The sequence below is a fragment of the Salmo salar genome, chromosome ssa01 (assembly GCF_905237065.1).
Source record: "Salmo salar chromosome ssa01, Ssal_v3.1, whole genome shotgun sequence".
Taxonomy (NCBI): Eukaryota; Metazoa; Chordata; class Actinopteri; order Salmoniformes; family Salmonidae; genus Salmo; species Salmo salar.
The window spans coordinates 138,180,448-138,199,647 of record NC_059442.1 but is presented as its reverse complement, the minus strand read 5'-3'; the positions used below and the strand labels follow the sequence as shown (position 1 = coordinate 138,199,647).

Below are 19,200 nucleotides of genomic sequence, written 5' to 3'. Positions count from 1 at the left end.
AGTTAGGACATCTACTTTGTGCATGACAAGTAATTTTTCCAACAATTGTTTACAGACAGATTATTTCAATTATAATTCACTGTATCACAATTCCAGTGGGTCAGAAGTTTACATACACTAAGTTGACTGTGCCCTTAAACAGCTTGGAAAAATCCAGAATATTATGTCATGGCTTTAGAAGCTTCTGAGAGGCTAATTGACATGGGGGCGGCAGCGTAGCCTAGTGGTTAGAGCGTTAGACTAGTAACCGAAAGGTTGCAAGATCGAATCCCCGAGCTGACAAGGTACAAATCTGTCGTTCTGCCCCTGAACAAGGCAGTTAACCCACTGTTCCTAGGCCGTCATTGAAAATAAGAATTTGTTCTTAACTGACTTGCCTAGTTAAATAAAGGTAAAATATATATATATGTATTTGTTTTGTCAATTGGAGTTGTACCTGTGGATGTATTTCAAGGCCCATCTTCAAACTGCCTCTTTGCTTGACATCATGGGGAAATCAAAAGAAATCAGCCAAGACCTCAGAAACAAAATGTGTAGACCTCCTGTCTGGTTCATCCTTGGGAGCAATTTCCAAATGCCTGAAGGAACCACGTTTATCTGTACAAACAATAGTACGCAAGTATAACACCATGGGACCAAGCAGCCGTCATACCGCTCAGGAAGGAGATGCGTTCTGTCTCCTAGAGATGAACGTACTTTGCAAAAACTGCGAATCAATCCCAGAACAACAGCAAAGGACCTTGTGAAGATGCTGGAGGAAACAGGTACAAAAGTATCTATATCTACAGTAAAACGAGTCCTATATCGACATAACCTGAAAGGCCGCCCAGCAAGGAAGAAACCACTGCTCCAAAACCGCCATAAAAAAGCCAGACTACGGTTTGCAACTGCACATGGGGACAAAGCTCATACTTTTTGGAGAAATGTCCTCTGGTCTGACAAAACAAAAATAGAACTGATTTGCCATAATGACCATTGTTATGTTTGGAGGAAAAAGGGGGAGGCTTGCAAACTGAAGAATACCATCCCAACCGTGAAGCACGGGGGTGGCAGCATCATGTTGTGGGGGTGCTTTGCTGCAGGAGGGACTGGTGCACTTCACAAAAAAGATGGCATCATGAAGAAGAAAAATTATGTGGATATATTGAAGAAACAGCTCAAGACATCAGTCAGGAAGTTAAAGCTTGGTCACAAAAAGAAACTACATACATTACAAAGGAACGTCTTGATTAGTGCTATGTTAGCTAGCTACATAGTTGCTTTTGTATCATGATAAGGTGTAGTACTGAAACTATCGAGGTTACCTAGCCAGCTACACGTTCAAACAAAGTCAACAACGCAGCCACTGCTAGCTAGCCTACTTCACCAGCCAGCAGTACTGTATCATCTTCGTCATTTTAGTCAATAAAATTTTTGCAACGTAAGCTTAACTTTCAATGAACATTTGAGAAGTGTAGTCCACTTGTCATTCCAATCTCCTTTGCATTAGCGTAGCCTCTTCTGTAGCCTGTCAACTATGTGTGTCTAGCCCTGTTCTCTCCCCTCTGCACAGGCCACACAAAAGCTTCACACCGCGTGGCCGCTGCCACTCTAACCTGGTGGTCCCAGCGCGCACGACCCACGTGGAGTTCCAGGTCTCCGGCAGCCTCTGGAACTGCCGGTCTGCGGCCAACAAGGCAGAGTTCATCTCAGCCTATGCTACCCTCCAGCACCTCGACTTCTTGGCACTGACGGAAACATGGATTACCACAGATAACACTGCTACTCCTACTGCTCTCTCCTCGTCTGCCCACGTGTTCTCGCATACCCCGAGAGCATCTGGCCAGCGGGGTGGTGGCACTGGAATCCTCATCTCTCCCAAGTGGACATTCTCTCTTTCTCCCCTGACCCATCTGTCTATCTCCTCATTTGAATTCCATGCTGTCACAGTTACCAGCCCTTACAAGCTTAAAATCCTTATCATTTATCGCCCTCCAGGTTCCCTTGGAGAGTTCATCAATGAGCTTGACGTCTTGATAAGTTCCTTTCCTGAGGATGGCTCACCTCTCACAGTTCTGGGTGACTTTAACCTCCCCACGTCTACCTTTGACTCATTCCTCTCTGCCTCCTTCTTTCCACTCCTCTCCTCTTTTGACCTCACCCTCTCACCCTCCCCCCCTACTCACAAGGCAGGCAATACACTTGACCTCATCTTTACTAGATGCTGTTCGTCCACTAATCTCATTGCAACTCCCCTCCAAGTCTCCGACCACTACCTTGTATCCTTTTCCCTCTCGCTCTCATCCAACACTTCTCACTCTGCCCCCACTCGGATGGTATTGCGCCGTCCCAACCTTCGCTCTCTCTCTCCCGCTACTCTCTCCTCTTCCATCCTATCATCTCTTCCCTCTGCTCAAACCTTCTCCAACCTATCCCCTGATTCTGCCTCCTCAACCCTCCTCTCCTCCCTTTCTGTATCCTTTGATTCTCTATGTCCCCTATCCTCCAGGCCGGCTCGGTCCTCCCCTCCTGCTCCGTGGCTCGACGACTCATTGCGAGCTCACAGAACAGGGCTCCGGGCAGCCGAGCGGAAATGGAGGAAAACTCGCCTCCCTGCGGACCTGGCGTCCTTTCACTCCCTCCTCTCTACATTTTCCTCTTCTGTCTCTGCTGCTAAAGCCACTTTCTACCACTCTAAATTCCAAGCATCTGCCTCTAACCATAGGAAGCTCTTTGCCACCTTCTCCTCCCTCCTGAATCCTCCTCCCCCTCCTCCCTCTCTGCGGATGACTTCGTCAACCATTTTGAAAAGAAGGTTGACGACATCCGATCCTCGTTTGCTAAGTCAAACGACACCGCTGGTCCTGCTCACACTGCCCTACCCTGTGCTTTGACCTCTTTCTCCCCTCTCTCTCCAGATGAAATCTCGCGTCTTGTGACGGCCGGCCGCCCAACAACCTGCCCGCTTCACCCTATCCCCTCCTCTCTTCTCCAGACCATTTCCGGAGACCTTCTCCCTTACCTCACCTCGCTCATCAACTCATCCTTGACCGCTGGCTACGTCCCTTCCGTCTTCAAGAGAGCGAGAGTTGCACCCCTTCTGAAAAAACCTACACTCAATCCCTCCGAAGTCAACAACTACAGACCAGTATCCCTTCTTTCTTTTCTCTCCAAAACTCTTGAACGTGCCGTCCTTGGCCAGCTCTCCTGCTATCTCTCTCAGAATGACCTTCTTGATCCAAGTCATTCAACTGAGACTGCTCTTTTCTGTGTCACGGAGGCTCTCCGCACTGCTAACTCTCTCTCCTCTGCTCTCATCCTCCTAGACCTATCTGCTGCCTTTGATACGGTGAACCATCAGGTCCTCCTCTCCACCCTCTCCGAGTTGGGCATCTCCGGCGCAGCCCATGCTTGGATTGCGTCCTACCTGACAGGTCGCTCCTACCAGGTGGCGTGGCGAGAATCTGTCTCCGCACCACGTGCTCTCACCACTGGTGTCCCCCAGGGCTCTGTTCTAGGCCCTCTCCTATTCTCGCTATACAGCAAGTCACTTGGCTCCGTCATATCCTCACATGGTCTCTCCTATCATTGCTATGCAGACGACACACAATTAATCTTCTCCTTTCCCCCTTCTGATAACCAGGTGGCGAATCGCATCTCTGCATGTCTGGCAGACATATCAGTGTGGATGACGGATCACCACCTCAAGCTGAACCTCGGCAAGACGGAGCTGCTCTTCCTCCCGGGGAAGGACTGCCCGTTCCATGATCTCGCCATCACGGTTGACAACTCCATTGTGTCCTCCTCCCAGAGTGCTAAGAACCTTGGCGTGACCCTGGACAACACCCTATCGTTCTCTACTAACATCAAGGCGGTGACCCGATCCTGTAGGTTCATGCTCTACAACATTCGCAGAGTACGACCCTGCCTCACACAGGAAGCGGCGCAGGTCCTAATCCAGGCACTTGTCATCTCCCGTCTGGATTACTGCAACTCGCTGTTGGCTGGGCTCCCTGCCTGTGCCATTAAACCCCTACAACTCATCCAGAACGCCGCAGCCCGTCTGGTGTTCAACCTTCCCAAGTTCTCTCACGTCACCCCGCTCCTCCGCTCTCTCCACTGGCTTCCTGTTGAAGCTCGCATCTGCTACAAGACCATGGTGCTTGCCTACGGAGCTGTGAGGGGAATGGCACCTCCGTACCTTCAGGCTCTGATCAGGCCCTACACCCAAACAAGGGCACTGCGTTCATCCACCTCTGGCCTGCTCGCCTCCCTACCTCTGAGGAAGCACAGTTCCCGCTCAGCCCAGTCAAAACTGTTCGCTGCTCTGGCACCCCAATGGTGGAACAAGCTCCCTCACGACGCCAGGACAGCGGAGTCAATCACCACCTTCCGGAGACACCTGAAACCCCACCTCTTTAAGGAATACCTAGGATAGGATAAAGTAATCCTTCTAACCCCCCCCCCTTAAAAGATTTAGATGTACTATTGTAAAGTGGTTGTTCCACTGGATATCATAAGGTGAATCCACCAATTTGTAAGTCGCTCTGGATAAGAGTGTCTGCTAAATGACTTAAATGTAATGTAAATGTAAATGGGTCTTCCAAGTGGACAATGACACCAAGCATACTTCCAAAGTTGTGGCAAAATGGCTTAAGGACAACAAAGTCAAGGTATTGGAGTGGCCATCACAAAACCCTGACCTCAATCCTATAGAACATTTGTGGGCAGAATTGAAAAAGCGTGTGCGAGCAAGGAGGCCTACAAACCTGACTCAGTTACACCAGCTGTCAGGAGGAATGGGCTGAAATTCACCAAACTTATTGTGGGAAGCTTGTGGAAGGCTACCCGAAACGTTTGACCCAAGTTAATCAGTTTAAAGGCAATGCTACCAAATACTAATTGAGTGAATGTAAACTTCAGACCCACTGGGAATGTGATGAAAGACATAAAAGCTTAAATGAATCATTCTCTCTACTATTATTCTGAAATTTCACATTCTTAAAATAAAGTGGTGATCCTAACTGACCTAAAACAGGGAATTTTTACTAGGATTAAATGTCAGGAATTGTGACACTAGATTATTTATATATAATCACACACAAACTCAGCAAAAAAAGAAACGTCCCTTTCTCAGGACCCTGTCTTTCAAAGATAATTCGTAAAAATCCAAATAACTTCACAGATCTTCATTGTAAAGGGTTTAAACACTGTTTCCCATGCTTGTTCAATGAACCATAAACAATTAATGAACATGCACCTGTGGAACAGTCGTTAAGACACTAACAGCTTACAGACGGTAGGCAGTTAAGGTCACAGTTATGAAAACTTAGGACACTAAAAGAGGCCTTTCTACTGACTCTGAAAAATACCAAAAGAAAGATGCCCAGGGTCCCTGCTCATCTGCGTGAAAATGCCTTAGGCATGCTGCAAGGAGGCATGAGGACTGCAGATGTGGCCAGGGCAATAAATTGCAATGTCCGAACTGTGAGACGCTTAAGACAGTGCTACAGGGAGACAGGACGGACAGCTGATTGTCCTCGCAGTGGCAGACCACGTGTAACAACACCTGCACAGGATCGGTACATCCAAACATCACACCTGCGGGACAGGTACAGGATGGCAACAACTGCCAGAGTAACACCAGGAAGGCACAATTCCTCCATCAGTGCTCACACTGTCCACAATAGGCTGAGAGAGGCTGGACTGAGGGCTTGTAGGCCTGTTGTCAGGCAGGTCCTCACCGGCAACAACGTCGCCTATGGGCACAAACCCACCGTCACTGGACCAGACAGGACTGGCAAAAAGTGCTCTTCACTGACGAGTCGCGGTTTTGTCTCACCAGGGGTGATGGTCGGATTCACGTTTATAGTCGAAGGAAAAAGCATTACACCAAGGCCTGTACTCTGGTGCGGGATCGATTTGGAGGTGGAGGGTCCGTCATGGTCTGGGGCGGTGTGTCACAGGATCATCGAACTGAGCTTGTTGTCATTGCAGGCAATCTCAACAATGTGCGTTTCAGGGAAAACATCCTCCTCCCTCATGTGGTACCCTTCCTGCAGGCTCATTCTGACATGACCCTCCAGCATGACAATGCCACCAGCCACACTGCTTGTTCTGTGTGTGATTTCCTGCAAGACAGGAATGTCAGTGTTCTGCCATGGCCAGCGAAGAGCCCGAATCTCAATCCCATTGAGCATGTCTTGGACCTGTTGGATCGGAGGGTGAGGACTAGGGCCATTCCCCCCAGAAATATCTGGGAGCTTGCAGGTGCCTTGGTGGAAGAGTGGGGTAACATCTCACAGCAAGAACTGGCAAATCTGATGCAGTCCACGAGGAGATGCACTGCAGCTGGAGGCCACACCAGATACTGATTGTTACCTTTGATTTTGACCCCCCCCCCCTTTATTCAGGGACACATTATTCCATTTCTGTTAGTCACATGTCTGTGGAACTTGTTCAGTTTGTCTCAGTTGTTGAATCTTGTTATGTTCATACAAATATTTACACGTTAAGTTTGCTGAAAATAAACGCAGTTGACAGTGAGAGGACGTTTCTTTTTTTGCTGAGTTTATGTAACGGTTTTAAAATCACCATCATATCTCCGGCAACACAGTTCTGAAAGACGTGCATCTTTGTAGTGACTGTGTTGATACACCACCCGAAGCCTAATTAACAGGTTCACCATGCGCAGAGGGATATTCAGTGTAAATTTGTATTTTACCAATCAGTGCCATTCTTTGTGAGGCATTGGAAAACTTCCCTGGTCTTTGTGGTTGAATCTGTTTGAAATTACCTACACGACTGAGGAACCTTACAGATAATTGTATGTGTGGTGTACAGAGATGAGGTAGTCAATCATAAAAATCATGTTAACCCCTATTATTGCACACAGTGAGCCCATGCAACTTATGTGATTTGTTAAGCAAATGTTTACTCCTGAACTTATTTAGGCTTGCTATATAAATTGGGTTGAATACTTGACACAAGACATTTCAACTTTTCATTTTTTGTTCATTTGTCTAAAAACCAAATTCCACTTTGACATTATGGGGTATTAGGTGTCGATTAATGATAAAATCTCAATGTAATACCTTTCATATTCAGGTGGTCAGAAAACAAAATGTGGAAAAAGTCAAGGGTGGGAATACTTTTTGAAGGCAATGTATGCGACCTTGAGCATGGACTGAAATATCCACGGTGACCGAGTTAGATAGCAGATTTTTTGAGGTGTGTTTCGTGTAGCTTTTTCCATTGGTTATGGTTATGTGCACAGCCAGATAAGCTACCCAACTGATAGCTTATTGATAACTGATACACTTCTCCTCAATTGATCTTTCCATTGTGGACAATAAAGGGAAAGATCACTGCTCAACCTAAAAGGGAAACTTCCCAATTTTTCAACTTCATATTATCTCCAGCACCACCTCAATATCATGTGAAAACAACCCATTTCTATGGTAAAAATTGAGAAAGATAAGTGTTTCCAATGACAACCAATTAGTAGGCGATGCCTACTCACAATTGGTCAAAAATCGCATGATGCACACCGCTGATGTCATTGGAAACACTTACAGTTGAAGTCAGAAGTTTACATACAACTTAGCCAAATACATTTAAACTCAGTTTTTCAATTCCGTCTTAGGTCAGTTAGGACTTGTTTTACTGTGGATATAGATACTTTTGTACCTGTTTCCTCCAGCATCTTCACAAGGTCCTTTGCTGTTGTTCTGGGATTGATTTGCACTTTTCGCACCAAAGTACGTTAATCTCTAGGAGACAGAATGCGTCTCCTTCCTGAGTGGTATGACAGCTGCGTGGTCCCATGGTGTTAATACTTGCATACTCTTGTTTGTACAGATGAACATGGTACCTGCAGGCGTTTGGAAATTGCTCCCAAGGATGAACCAGACTTGGAGGTCTACAATTGTTTTTCTGATGTCTTGGCTGATTTCTTTTGATTTTCCCATGATGTCAAGCAAAGAGGCACTGAGTTTGAAGGTAGGCCTGAAATACATACACAAGTACAACTCCAATTGACTCAAATTATGTCAATTAGCCTATCAGAAGCTTCTAAAGCCATGACATCATTTTCTGGATTTTTCCAAGCTGTTGAAAGGCACAGTCAACTTAGTGTATGTAAACTTCTGACCCACTGGAATTATGATACAGTGAATTATAAGTGAAATAATCTGTCTGTAAACAATTGTTGGAAAAATCTACAAAGTAGATGTCCTAACCAACTTTCCAAAACTAAAGCTTGTTAACAAGAAATTTGTGGAGTGGTTGAAAAACGAGTTTTAATGACTTCAACCTAAGTGTATGTAAACTTCCGACTTCAACTGTATCTTCTTCATAACAAAACATAGAAACACACCATTTTCACATACTTGATGTTGGGGTGGTGCTGGAGATGAACATGAAGTTTCCCTTTAAACATATTCACTGACACTAATTTGGAAACATAACAAAATACACACAATTGTATGTTTTTACAGTGAATGAAGCAAGTTTGTACAATTCCACAGTCCATTTCTGTCAGGGTAGGTATGGACAGCTTCCATTCTCACATATAATCCAGCATCTCTGTCTCCATCTCATTGTCACTTCCCTCTGAGGGATGAAACTCATCTTCCTCATCACCATCTTCTCCACTCTCTGGGGCCTTTCGCCTGGTAGCAAAACTTTCAGGCCCAGAAGGGTATGGTGCTACAGAAAACACATGTATAATGTATCAATGATGGATGTCATAGACAAAACTTAAATATTAATTTGTTAAATAACCCCACCAGAGAATTACGCCCTATTAAGACGTAATTCTTGTCCTATAGCAGAAATTGTCGTTTATGTTCCACCTCCAAAGAATGATGCAGGCTGCTAATACATATTCACGAATTAGGGGTGGCAACGGTGGTGATTTCCGTGTGGAGTGGAGAAATAACAACAAGTACGGCACTGACAGCTATCAGTGTAGCTAGCTAGCATACTAACCTTACGTAGCTAGCTAATGTTGTCAGTTGTTGCTACACCGTATTGAAAGGATTAGCCAGCTGGCTAGACTATGGCTTGTTCTGGAGCTGGATTCTTCATAAGCATTTAGGGAAAACTTTGCCACAGATGGATAGGGGAAACCAGTATCTTTGACTTTGCCATCTATTGTTCTCTCTACAGTTTTGGCATCTTCCAAAAATTGCTGCCGCAAATCCGCCATAGAAATAAGTGTAATATGGATAGACAAATATTAAGTGGTTTCGACTAGAGATGCGTTATCTACATTGTAATGGACACAGTGCAACCTTTGGTAGGCTACTAACAGGCTATTTTATTTAACTAGGCAAGTCGGTTAAGAATAAATTCTTACATACAATGATGGCCTACCCCGGCCAAACCCTAACGACGCTGGGCCAATTGTGCACTGCCCTATGGGACTCCCAATCATGGCCGGTTGTGATACAGCCTAGAATCGAACCAGGGTCTGTAGTCTCTAGCACTGAGATGCAGTGCCTTAGACCACTGCGACACTTGGGATCGCTGCGTTGTCAGCCCGTACTAATGCCATGTTTCTCAAAGCTAAGTGAAGTGAAATGATGGGCTACAATGACTTTGCTCATGACGCATGCCGCAAATTATATGGAACAACACATTGAGCGCATCGGACACGAAACACCAATACAAATGTAACAGCAGCACAAAATAGAAGTTTGTGGAATTTTTTCCACGGGTGCCTTTTCATTATAGGATAGACACTTGTGATTCTAGTTGCACCAATCAAAGTAGTGGAGCATGGTCAAAACCATTCATCTTGGGGTGATGGGGTTCCAAAATGCAATCATATCACATGCAATTTTACCAAATATACAGTACATTCAGAAAGTATTCACACCCCTTGATTTTTCCCACATTTTGTTGTGTTACAAAGTGGGATTAAAATGGATTTGTCATTTTTTGTCAACGATCTACACAAAATACTCTTTAATGTCAAGGTTGAAGAGAAATTCTAACATTTGTAAAAAATAAAAATACAAATGCATGAAAAATAAAAACACTAATGTATCTTGATTACATAAGTATTCAACCCCCTGAGTCCATCCATGTTAAAAATCACCTTTCACAGCAATTACAGCTGTGAGTCTTTCTGGGTAAGTCTCTAAGACCTGGATTGTACAATATTTGCACATTATTATTTTTTTAATTCAATCAAGCTCTGTCAAGTTGGTTGTTGATCATTGCAAGACAGCCAGTCTTGCTATAGATTTTCAAGCCGATTTAAGTCAACTGTAACTAGGCCACTCAGGAACATTCAATGTCGTATTGGTAAGCAACTCCAGTGTATATTTGTCCTTATTATTGTTCTGCTGAAAGGTGAATTTGTCGCTTTGTATTGAGGACATGAAGTTTGTCACATTTTTTGCAGTTTTACTTTAGTCCCTTATTGAAAACAGGATGCACGTTTTGGGATATTTTTTATTCAGTATAGGTGTCCTTTTTTTCACTCTGTCAATTAGGTTAGTATTTTGGAGTAACTACAATGTTGTTGATCCATCCAGTTCTCTCCCATCCCAGCCTTTAAACTCTGTAACTGTTTTAAAGTCACCACTGGCCTCATGGTGAAATCCCTGAGCAGTTTCCTTTCTCTCCGGCAATTGAGTTAGGAAGGACGCCTGTATCTTTGTAGTGACTGGATGTATTGATACACCATCCAAGAGTAACTTGCTCAAAGGGATATTCAATGTCTGCTTTAAAAAAAGACTTGAATCGACTGAGGGACCTTACAGATGATTGTATGTGTGAGGTACAGAGATGAGGTAGTCATTCAAAAATGTTAAGCACTATTAATGCACACAGAGTGAGTCCATGCAACTTATGTGAGACACACTTTTACTCCTGGACTTATTTAGGCTTGCCATAACAAAGGGGTTGAATACTTATTGACTCAAGACATTTTAGCTTTCCATTTGTAAATTAATTTGTAAAAAGAAACAATTTCACTTTGACATTATGGGGTATTGTGTGTAGGGCTGTGGCGGCCACAAAATTTGGTCAGATGGTGATTGTCTAGCAAATAACTGTCAGTCTCAAGGTAATTGACAGTTAATTAACAAAAAACACATTTAGCATCTCCTGGCTTCCTACAAGCCACTGATGCAGAACTTTGGAAGATCTACATTTTAAAAAGTCTAATAAATCAATGTAATATAGCCTACACCTTCACAATAAATCTATTTATTTTAGACAGATCTAAAGCAGCATGATATGAAGAAAATGTAGTCTATTTCAGAAGAAAAGAATAGCATACTCTGAGTCATTCACAAGTGATAATATATAATTCACAAGTGATAGGCTAATATTGTCACCCATCAGACTATTCTTGAATTAATCTTGTCTTTACATATACTAAATAATATATGTGTGTAATTTGTTTTGATTTAGAATGGACCATTATGCACCTGTCTCGAAACAGGGGCAGCGGAAAAAATAACATGTAATCTCTGCACTTAAATAGCGAATGGAGGATGCTTTTCCTGTGGTTCATTTTCATGCCAGCCAGGTAGGCTATACTCTTGTTGTAACGATAAACAATGTGCTTAATATTAGGAAAGTTGAAAAAATATATATAGTCAGCCTAGTCTACAGAAAGATGATGGGATCCTCCTCTGTTTAGTAGAGGCCATCACTCTGTTTTCACACACAATTGCCTATAGAAATGTTGTGCAACATGAGCTCTCATGAAGTGTTTGATTAGATTTTCGAATATACATTTGCATTGATGTCAAAGTGATTAGAGGGACAATAGAGTGCTGAGTACCAGGCAGTTAGCGAGTTTGTTAGGCTACTAATGACCATCAGCAGCATCAGAGCTTGGAGAAGACTAATTACAGTGACTAAACGGTCACGTGGAATTTGATTGCTTTCATGACTCGTGACCGCCAGTGTGGCGGTAATACGGTCACCGCAACAGCACTAATTGTGTGTAGGCCAATGACAAACAATCTACATTTAATCAATTTGAAATTCAGGCTGTAACACACAACAAAATGTGGAAAAAGTCAAGGGGTACGAATACTTTCTGAAGGCACTGTATATTTTTAATACAGATTAACGCAAAAATAAGTGAAATTTTATACATTTGCAGACCCGATTTATATTGCCTGCGTAGAAGACGAACTGTGCAGGTGTTTCTGATTAATAAACAATGACATTCTGGTGGGTGGTAATATTAAAATAAAATCAGCCCTGAAAAGAAACGTAGGGAAAAAACTATTAGCACCTCATAGCATATGGAAAACGCACAGCACTGGCATGGAAAATATCCGAACACTTCAACACCAGATACAGTGCATTTGGAAAGTATTCCGACCACTTGACTTTTTCCACATTTTGTTACAGTACAGCCATGTTCTAAAATGTATAAAATAAAAAAATCCTCATCAATCTACACACAATACCCCATAATGACAAAGCGATAACAGGTTGTTAGTAACAGTTTTATCCCAGTCTTTGAAATTCTCATGCACTTCAACCCACACCCAACAACACCTGTTTTAAATAACTATTCCCCATGGACTGGTTTCTGACCCACTCCCTGGTTTGATTCCAGGCCAGGTTGGCCATAGGGGTGCTACGTCGGTGTTACAGAGAGAGGTCTTACCTGGCCTCTTAGCGCGGATGACCTGTTTGATCATGGAGGACATGATATCTCGGAGGTCATCAGAGGTGTGGGAGAGACACCAGCCGTCCCTCTCGTCACACTCCTCCTCCTCCTGGCCATCGTTCCGATGAACCACGTTTCTTATGCTGAGCCAGGAGCAAGGAGCCAGAAGCATTAGAAACAAACAGACAACAAAATGCAGAGATCTTTGCCACTTCTACTCTATGGGCAATTCCAAACAAGATAGGCCCAAAGATATTTCTGATGTTTTGAATCTTACCATAGAAAGTTCATTTGGGGGAAGGATGTTAGGCATATCTTTGAAGTCTGTATCCACAATGATTATTGAGAAATAATTGACCAAAGTTGGGAAATGCATGACATTTTAGCCTTACCCATTAACAAAAATATAAACACAACATGTAAAGTGTTGGTCCCATGTTCATGAGCTGAAATAAAAGATCCCAGAAATGTTCCATACCCACAAAAGCTTATTTCTCTCATATTTTGGCCACAAATGTGTTTACATCCCTGTTAGTGAGTATTTCTTCTTTGTCAAGATAATCCATCCACCTGAGGTGCTAATACGCAGGCAATATAAATCATACAAGAAGCTGATTAAACAGCCTGATCATTACACAGGTGCACCTTGTGCTGGGGACAATAAAAGACCACTCTAAAATACGCAGTTGTCACAACACAATGCCTCAAGTTTTGAGGGAGCTTACAATTTGCACGCTGACTGCAGGAATGTCCACCAGAGCTGTTGCCAGAGAATTGAATGTTCAGAATTTGGCAGTATGTCCAACCGGCCTCAAAACCGCAGACCACGTGTACCCATGCCAGCCCAGGTTTCTTCAGCTGCTGGATTGTCTGAGACCAGCTACCCAGACAGCTGATGAAACTGAGGAGTATTTTTGTCTGTAATAAAGCCCTTTTTTGGGGAAAAACACATTCTGATTGACTGGGCCTGGCTCCCCAGTGGCTGGGCCTATGCCTTCCCAGGCCCACCCATGGCTGCGCCCCTGCCCAGTCATGTGAAATCCATAGATTAGGGCCTAATGAATTTATTTAAATTGACTAATTACCTTATATGAACTGTACCTCAGTAAATCCATTGAAATTGTTCCATGTTGAATTTATATTTTTGTTCAGTAGACATAGCCATTATTGATGTCATTTGAAACCTTTTCTTAACATCATGAATGTTAAGGTGTCATAAGATGAATGCACTAACTAAGTCGCTCTGGATAAGAGCGTCTGCTAAATTACTAAAATGTAAATAAATATCTTTGGCCAATCTCTTATGGAATCGCCCTTATTCCATGTTGGATCCTACCTCTGCACGTCCAAATCACAGAGCTGATAGAACATCTGCCTGTGGGGGGGCAGGGTCCCATCTCGAAATATGTACGACGACTCCTGGACAAACAGGAGACAGGGTAGAGGGCAGTTAGCATGTGAGGTTTTATTAGTGTCATTATTCTAATAAGTACAGTGTAACATGTAGAGCGTGTGAGTAACTTGTGGGGAAGTCTTTGGTCCAATACCTTGAGCTGGTACCTGGTTATATTAGCGTTATGTCCCCCAGCAGGGCCCTCGGGGCTAAATCTGTAACATTAGCAGCCTGGGGAACTGTACAACAAATAGGGACATTAGCTAGATAATCATCACTAAGACACACAGTCACACACACACACACACACACACACACACACACACACAGTCTCACACACACCCACATGCCCAGTTGCTCACTTGCTTTGTTGAGTGTGATTGGCAGGGTATAGTTGAACGTGGTCCTCTTAGCCTTCACTGGCATGTCATTTATAGTATATCTTAAAGACAGTCACAAGGGGGGAAACAGACAGGGTCTCATAAAACAAAGCATGAGGACTGTATTAACAAAGACTGTAGGATTAAATTGTATAGAGTCCCTTACGATTAGTTTGAACCAAACCTCCACCCTGCCACCACTCCTCACCGTGCTTGGTACTGCAGCGGACCCTGACACAACCCTAAGTCAAAATCAGTATGTTTCAATTTTAACGTCAACAAATAACCTTCAATTCATTCAAATGTAATTTCTTTCATCAAAAGTGAGAGAAGTAATAATTACATTTACTCAAATTGTCTTTCAAATTATCTAAAAAAAAGTTTGTATATTGTCCCATACTCTTAATTATTATCCAACTTTTTTTTTACATGGCGTCACCATTGCAATTCCCACTACCCCGACTTTGAATACCACTGGCAGTCTAGATGTCCTCACCATGTAGTAGGCCACGATAGGGAGCAGCAGCTTCAGTTTATCAGGGTGGATGCCCAGGTTGGCCTTGACCGAGTTCCGGGACCAGATGGGCCGGCTCTCAAACATCTACACACAGTGTGGTTTGGGAAAAGATAACACAGAGGGGACATCAAAGAAATGTACGCAACATTATTAAGTAAGACTTTATACGTGTACATTTTCCATGGGCATATACTGTAGGAACATCATCTGTATATGGAGATGTAAAGAGTATAGGCTAAATCATAGAGATAAAATACAAACAAGCCTATGGGCTAACACTCAAGTAAACGCATCGGTCTTGAAATAGCATTAGGAGAAAAAAGAAAGGCTCAAACTGAAAAAAAAGTTATGTTCCTTTGCATCTGTGATTAACGCATCAGTGTTAAACCTTTTAAGGATGGTACCCTTTTTGTCAATTTTCGCCTACAATGACATACCCAAATCTAACTGCCTGTAGCTCAGGACCTGAAGCAAGTATATGCATATTCTTGATATCATTCGAAAGAAAACACTTTCAAGTTTGTGGAAATGTGAACTTAATGTAGGAGAATGACACATTAGATCTGGTAAAAGAAAATACAATAAAAAAAACATGTGTTTTCTATTTTTTGGGTTTGTTCCATTATCTTTGAAATGCAAGAGAAAGGCCATACTTTCAGATTGGAATCTATGTGTAATTTAGATTTTGGCCACCAGATAGCAGCAGTGTGTGTGTGTGTGAAAAGTTTCAGACTGATCCAGGGAAGAATTACATTACTGCACATATTTTGTATCAAGTCTGCCAGGAGTTTGCCCAAATGTGCCGAATTGGTCAATTGATACAGTTCCAAGTACATAACTATAGAAAACATACAGAAATGCTATGGTAATTAAAAAATGTAGGTTTACACACTCCCAGGAATGTCACACATGATCGATCATTGGCTTATACACTAACTGTCACACATCTAGATGGCCGGGCGGGGTGGGTGTACAGCAGAGGGGTCAAACTGTAGAGCCCAGTTCCTACATTTGAACATAAAAATTGACTTGATCAAACAAACCTACGCTACATTTTATCTCTGGGACCCTCGGGATGACAAATCAGAGCAAGATTACTGAATATAAGTACATTATTTATCTTCAGAGGTGAATGTATCAAAACAGTTGCCGTGATAATTTTTGTTGTTGTTTTCCACTCCTCAAACAATAGCATGGTATTTTTTTCACTGTAATAGCTACTGTTAATTGGACACATCATTCTAATCACATTAGCGCGCGTTAGCAACAACCGTCCCGCTTTAGGGACACCGATTCCATAGAGGTTAAACAATAATACTACAACTTTTTAAACGTGAAAACATCATCCCTTGTGTGTGACCGGTTCATGCAGACTTCACATCAGCTTGTGAAAAAGTAACAGAGTAACAACCTCAGAAGCCCAATGCAAAGTTTACTGACCTTATTAATTGTTCCTCTGCCTTTATGTCACTTGGGTGAACACACACCCTCTTCCAGTTGAACTTGGCAGCCTCCAGGGGCTCCGTGGAGACATTCTTGTCGTCAAAGTTGAGGAAGATGGCGTTGTGAGGCCGACGGGCTCGACTCAAACCAATCAGATTATTCCTGGATACTGTCGGGGGACAATAGCCTTCTCTGCACGGAAGACAAGTTCACAATGATTTAGCTAATATTCATCAATACAGACAGATATTTGCATGGCACCCCTATGGGTTCACCAATGGCCATATCTATTAGCACCTGCATCTTTATAACGGGCTTCCTGTCTTGCTCCTGTTGTTGAACACGTCATTGTGTAACGTTATTGGGGGGGGAATTCTAATGCATTACTGCTGACACACTACATAACATGGTGATGTCCTTTAGCATATTTTTTTCTGAGCTTAACACACTACCTGTGATGAGGGTGAAACTGTGTGTAGTGTTGCTCACACACCTGCCCCAGTGTCCATGCTTACTTGTGTTGGATTTCAGGTCGGTAACTGTAGTCCACAGCACTGTCCAGGCGAGAGAAGATGGGTGGAGGAATGAAGAGGGGCACAGGCTGCTCAAAGAACTCATTATTCTCTGGTTTACGCAAAAGTATCTTATTGTAGAGGGATGTATGCTGAATGCACCGCAAGATAGTGGAAGTCAGCCATCCCTGCAACAATATCACGTCAGTTAGTACAGTAAACGAATACGGTGTGAATTATAACATAGCCCATCAGGACTAGCTAGCTATACATCCATAAACATTGCAAGCTGAGTAACAGCTATCAAGTGATTGACTAGTCGCGCATGCGTTGATTGACGTGTGTAGGTTGCTCACCCTGGACACCTCTTGTATACCCCCAATAGTTTCCAGCATATTGTCCACATTGGAGATAATCCCTGGATATTCCACACAAACGAGTCTATTGTCCTGTGATAGGGGAAGAGTCGCCGAGTTCCCAGGCACCCACCGACAGTGGTAGCTTCATCGCCTGCGCTGCCCGAGCCTGACCGGCGCGTGCCGGTTATCGCTTTCATTGTAAAATTCAAGTCGTCCAGCCCCGATGCTGCCATCTCACCTTTGGAGAAATAAGTTTCACCGTTTGAGCTGAGTATGTTATTTGAATGCCCTTATGCTGGCTAATTAGCAACACAATTCACAGATAGAATTGTGTTTTTCTGGTTTGTATACAATTCAAACATTTCAACCAATAAACTCCTACGGGTGGAAACAATTGGACGTGTTTAAAGTTCCGACCAAATATTGAGAATTGTTAGACCTGGATGAATTTAGCAATTGTAGCTGTAGGCCTATTAGTATGTTTGATGTCAGACCATAGTTTATTTTGTTAAAATAAAACCCCAAGTGTAATCGAACAATTGTGTTAAAGAGGTAATATTTCGTGCTAGAACTCGACTAGACCTAAAGTGTGTAAAGCAATTTTAAGACAAAAGGGGACAGTAGAGAGCCAGACTAGCTACAAGGATAAACCACATAGAACAATGAGCCCGATATGTAACCGGATGTATAAATGTTAAGCACACGGTTGGCGTTTCCACTCACTATCAAATATGGTGATGAGAGGAAGTCCAGTTGCCGGAAGTGGGAATAGATGGACCATATGGATTTTTGCCGACATTCTGCTAATTCTTTAATCTGTGAAACATTTTATCTCCGTAGACTTTTTTGTTACCAAAACTAGAATCTGTTAAAAAACTGAGTGGAAGGCGTTTGGTAGACTTTACACTTTGCCATTTAAAAAAAAAAAATGCGTTGTTTAGAAAGAGTGCAAGGGTAAATTGAATTATTGCACATAGTGTATGAATTGCAATACATAACATATCATACGAATTACAATTTGTAACATATCATACAAAGTGGATGATGGATTAATACATACCATACAAAATGTAGTTTCTCGGATTTACGTACAGAATAATATGAAATGCTCTGAGACCACGTTGTCTGTGACATCCAAGGTTCTAAAATGGTATAGTCCTCAGATTTCCCTTTTATTTATTAGTAAAAAAAAAAAAAAAAAACAGACTAGGGGAGCATTGGTGTAGTGGTGCCTGAAGAAGTGGGTATACTATAATTTTGTCAAATTTCCCAATCAACCTGCCCGGTGAAGGAAAGGCGCTCTGTTTGAAAGATTTTGTGAGAAACATTGACATACACTCTGAATTACCTAAAATTATAAATCCAATAGTGGTCTTTCACAGTCAGGCCAATCCAAGCTGTACTGTGCAAGTAGACTAACAGTAGGCCTACTATTGAAATAGATGAATGAGGCTGCCAACAGAGTCAGAAAATCACAGGTTTCAGATTTGTTTCTTTTTTTCAGGTTTTTGCTCTCAAAGTCACACTTTTTTAAATAGAAAACAACAAAATTGGATGTACTAAGTCCATAACAATGCTTAAAACGCATTATTTCTGAGCATCATTTCTGAGCTCTGAGAAAAATCTAAGAATGTTTTATTTTTAAGTGCAGTTCAAATCAAAATGTATTTGTCGCATGCTTTGTAAGCAACATGTGTAGACTAACAGTGAAATGCTTACTTATGGGCCCTTCCCAAAAATACAGAGAGCAAAAAAAATGTAATAATAGAAAAATAATAACACAAGGAATAAATACACAATGAATAACCATAACTTGGCTATATACACAGGGTACCAGTACCGAGTTGATGTGCAGTGGGTATGAGGTAATTGAGGTAGATATGTACATATAGGTAGGGATAAAGTGACTAGGCAACAGGATAGATAATAAACAGTAACAGCAGCATACAGTGCCTTCGGAAAGTA

The 19,200-nt window shown here is 42.6% G+C and overlaps 1 pseudogene; it reads right to left on the bottom strand.

Annotated features, from left to right (window-relative positions):
- Window positions 1-8,197: 8,197 nt before the first annotated feature.
- On the bottom strand, window positions 8,198-18,470 carry LOC106563376 (general transcription factor 3C polypeptide 5-like; annotated as a pseudogene).
- Window positions 18,471-19,200: the final 730 nt, after the last annotated feature.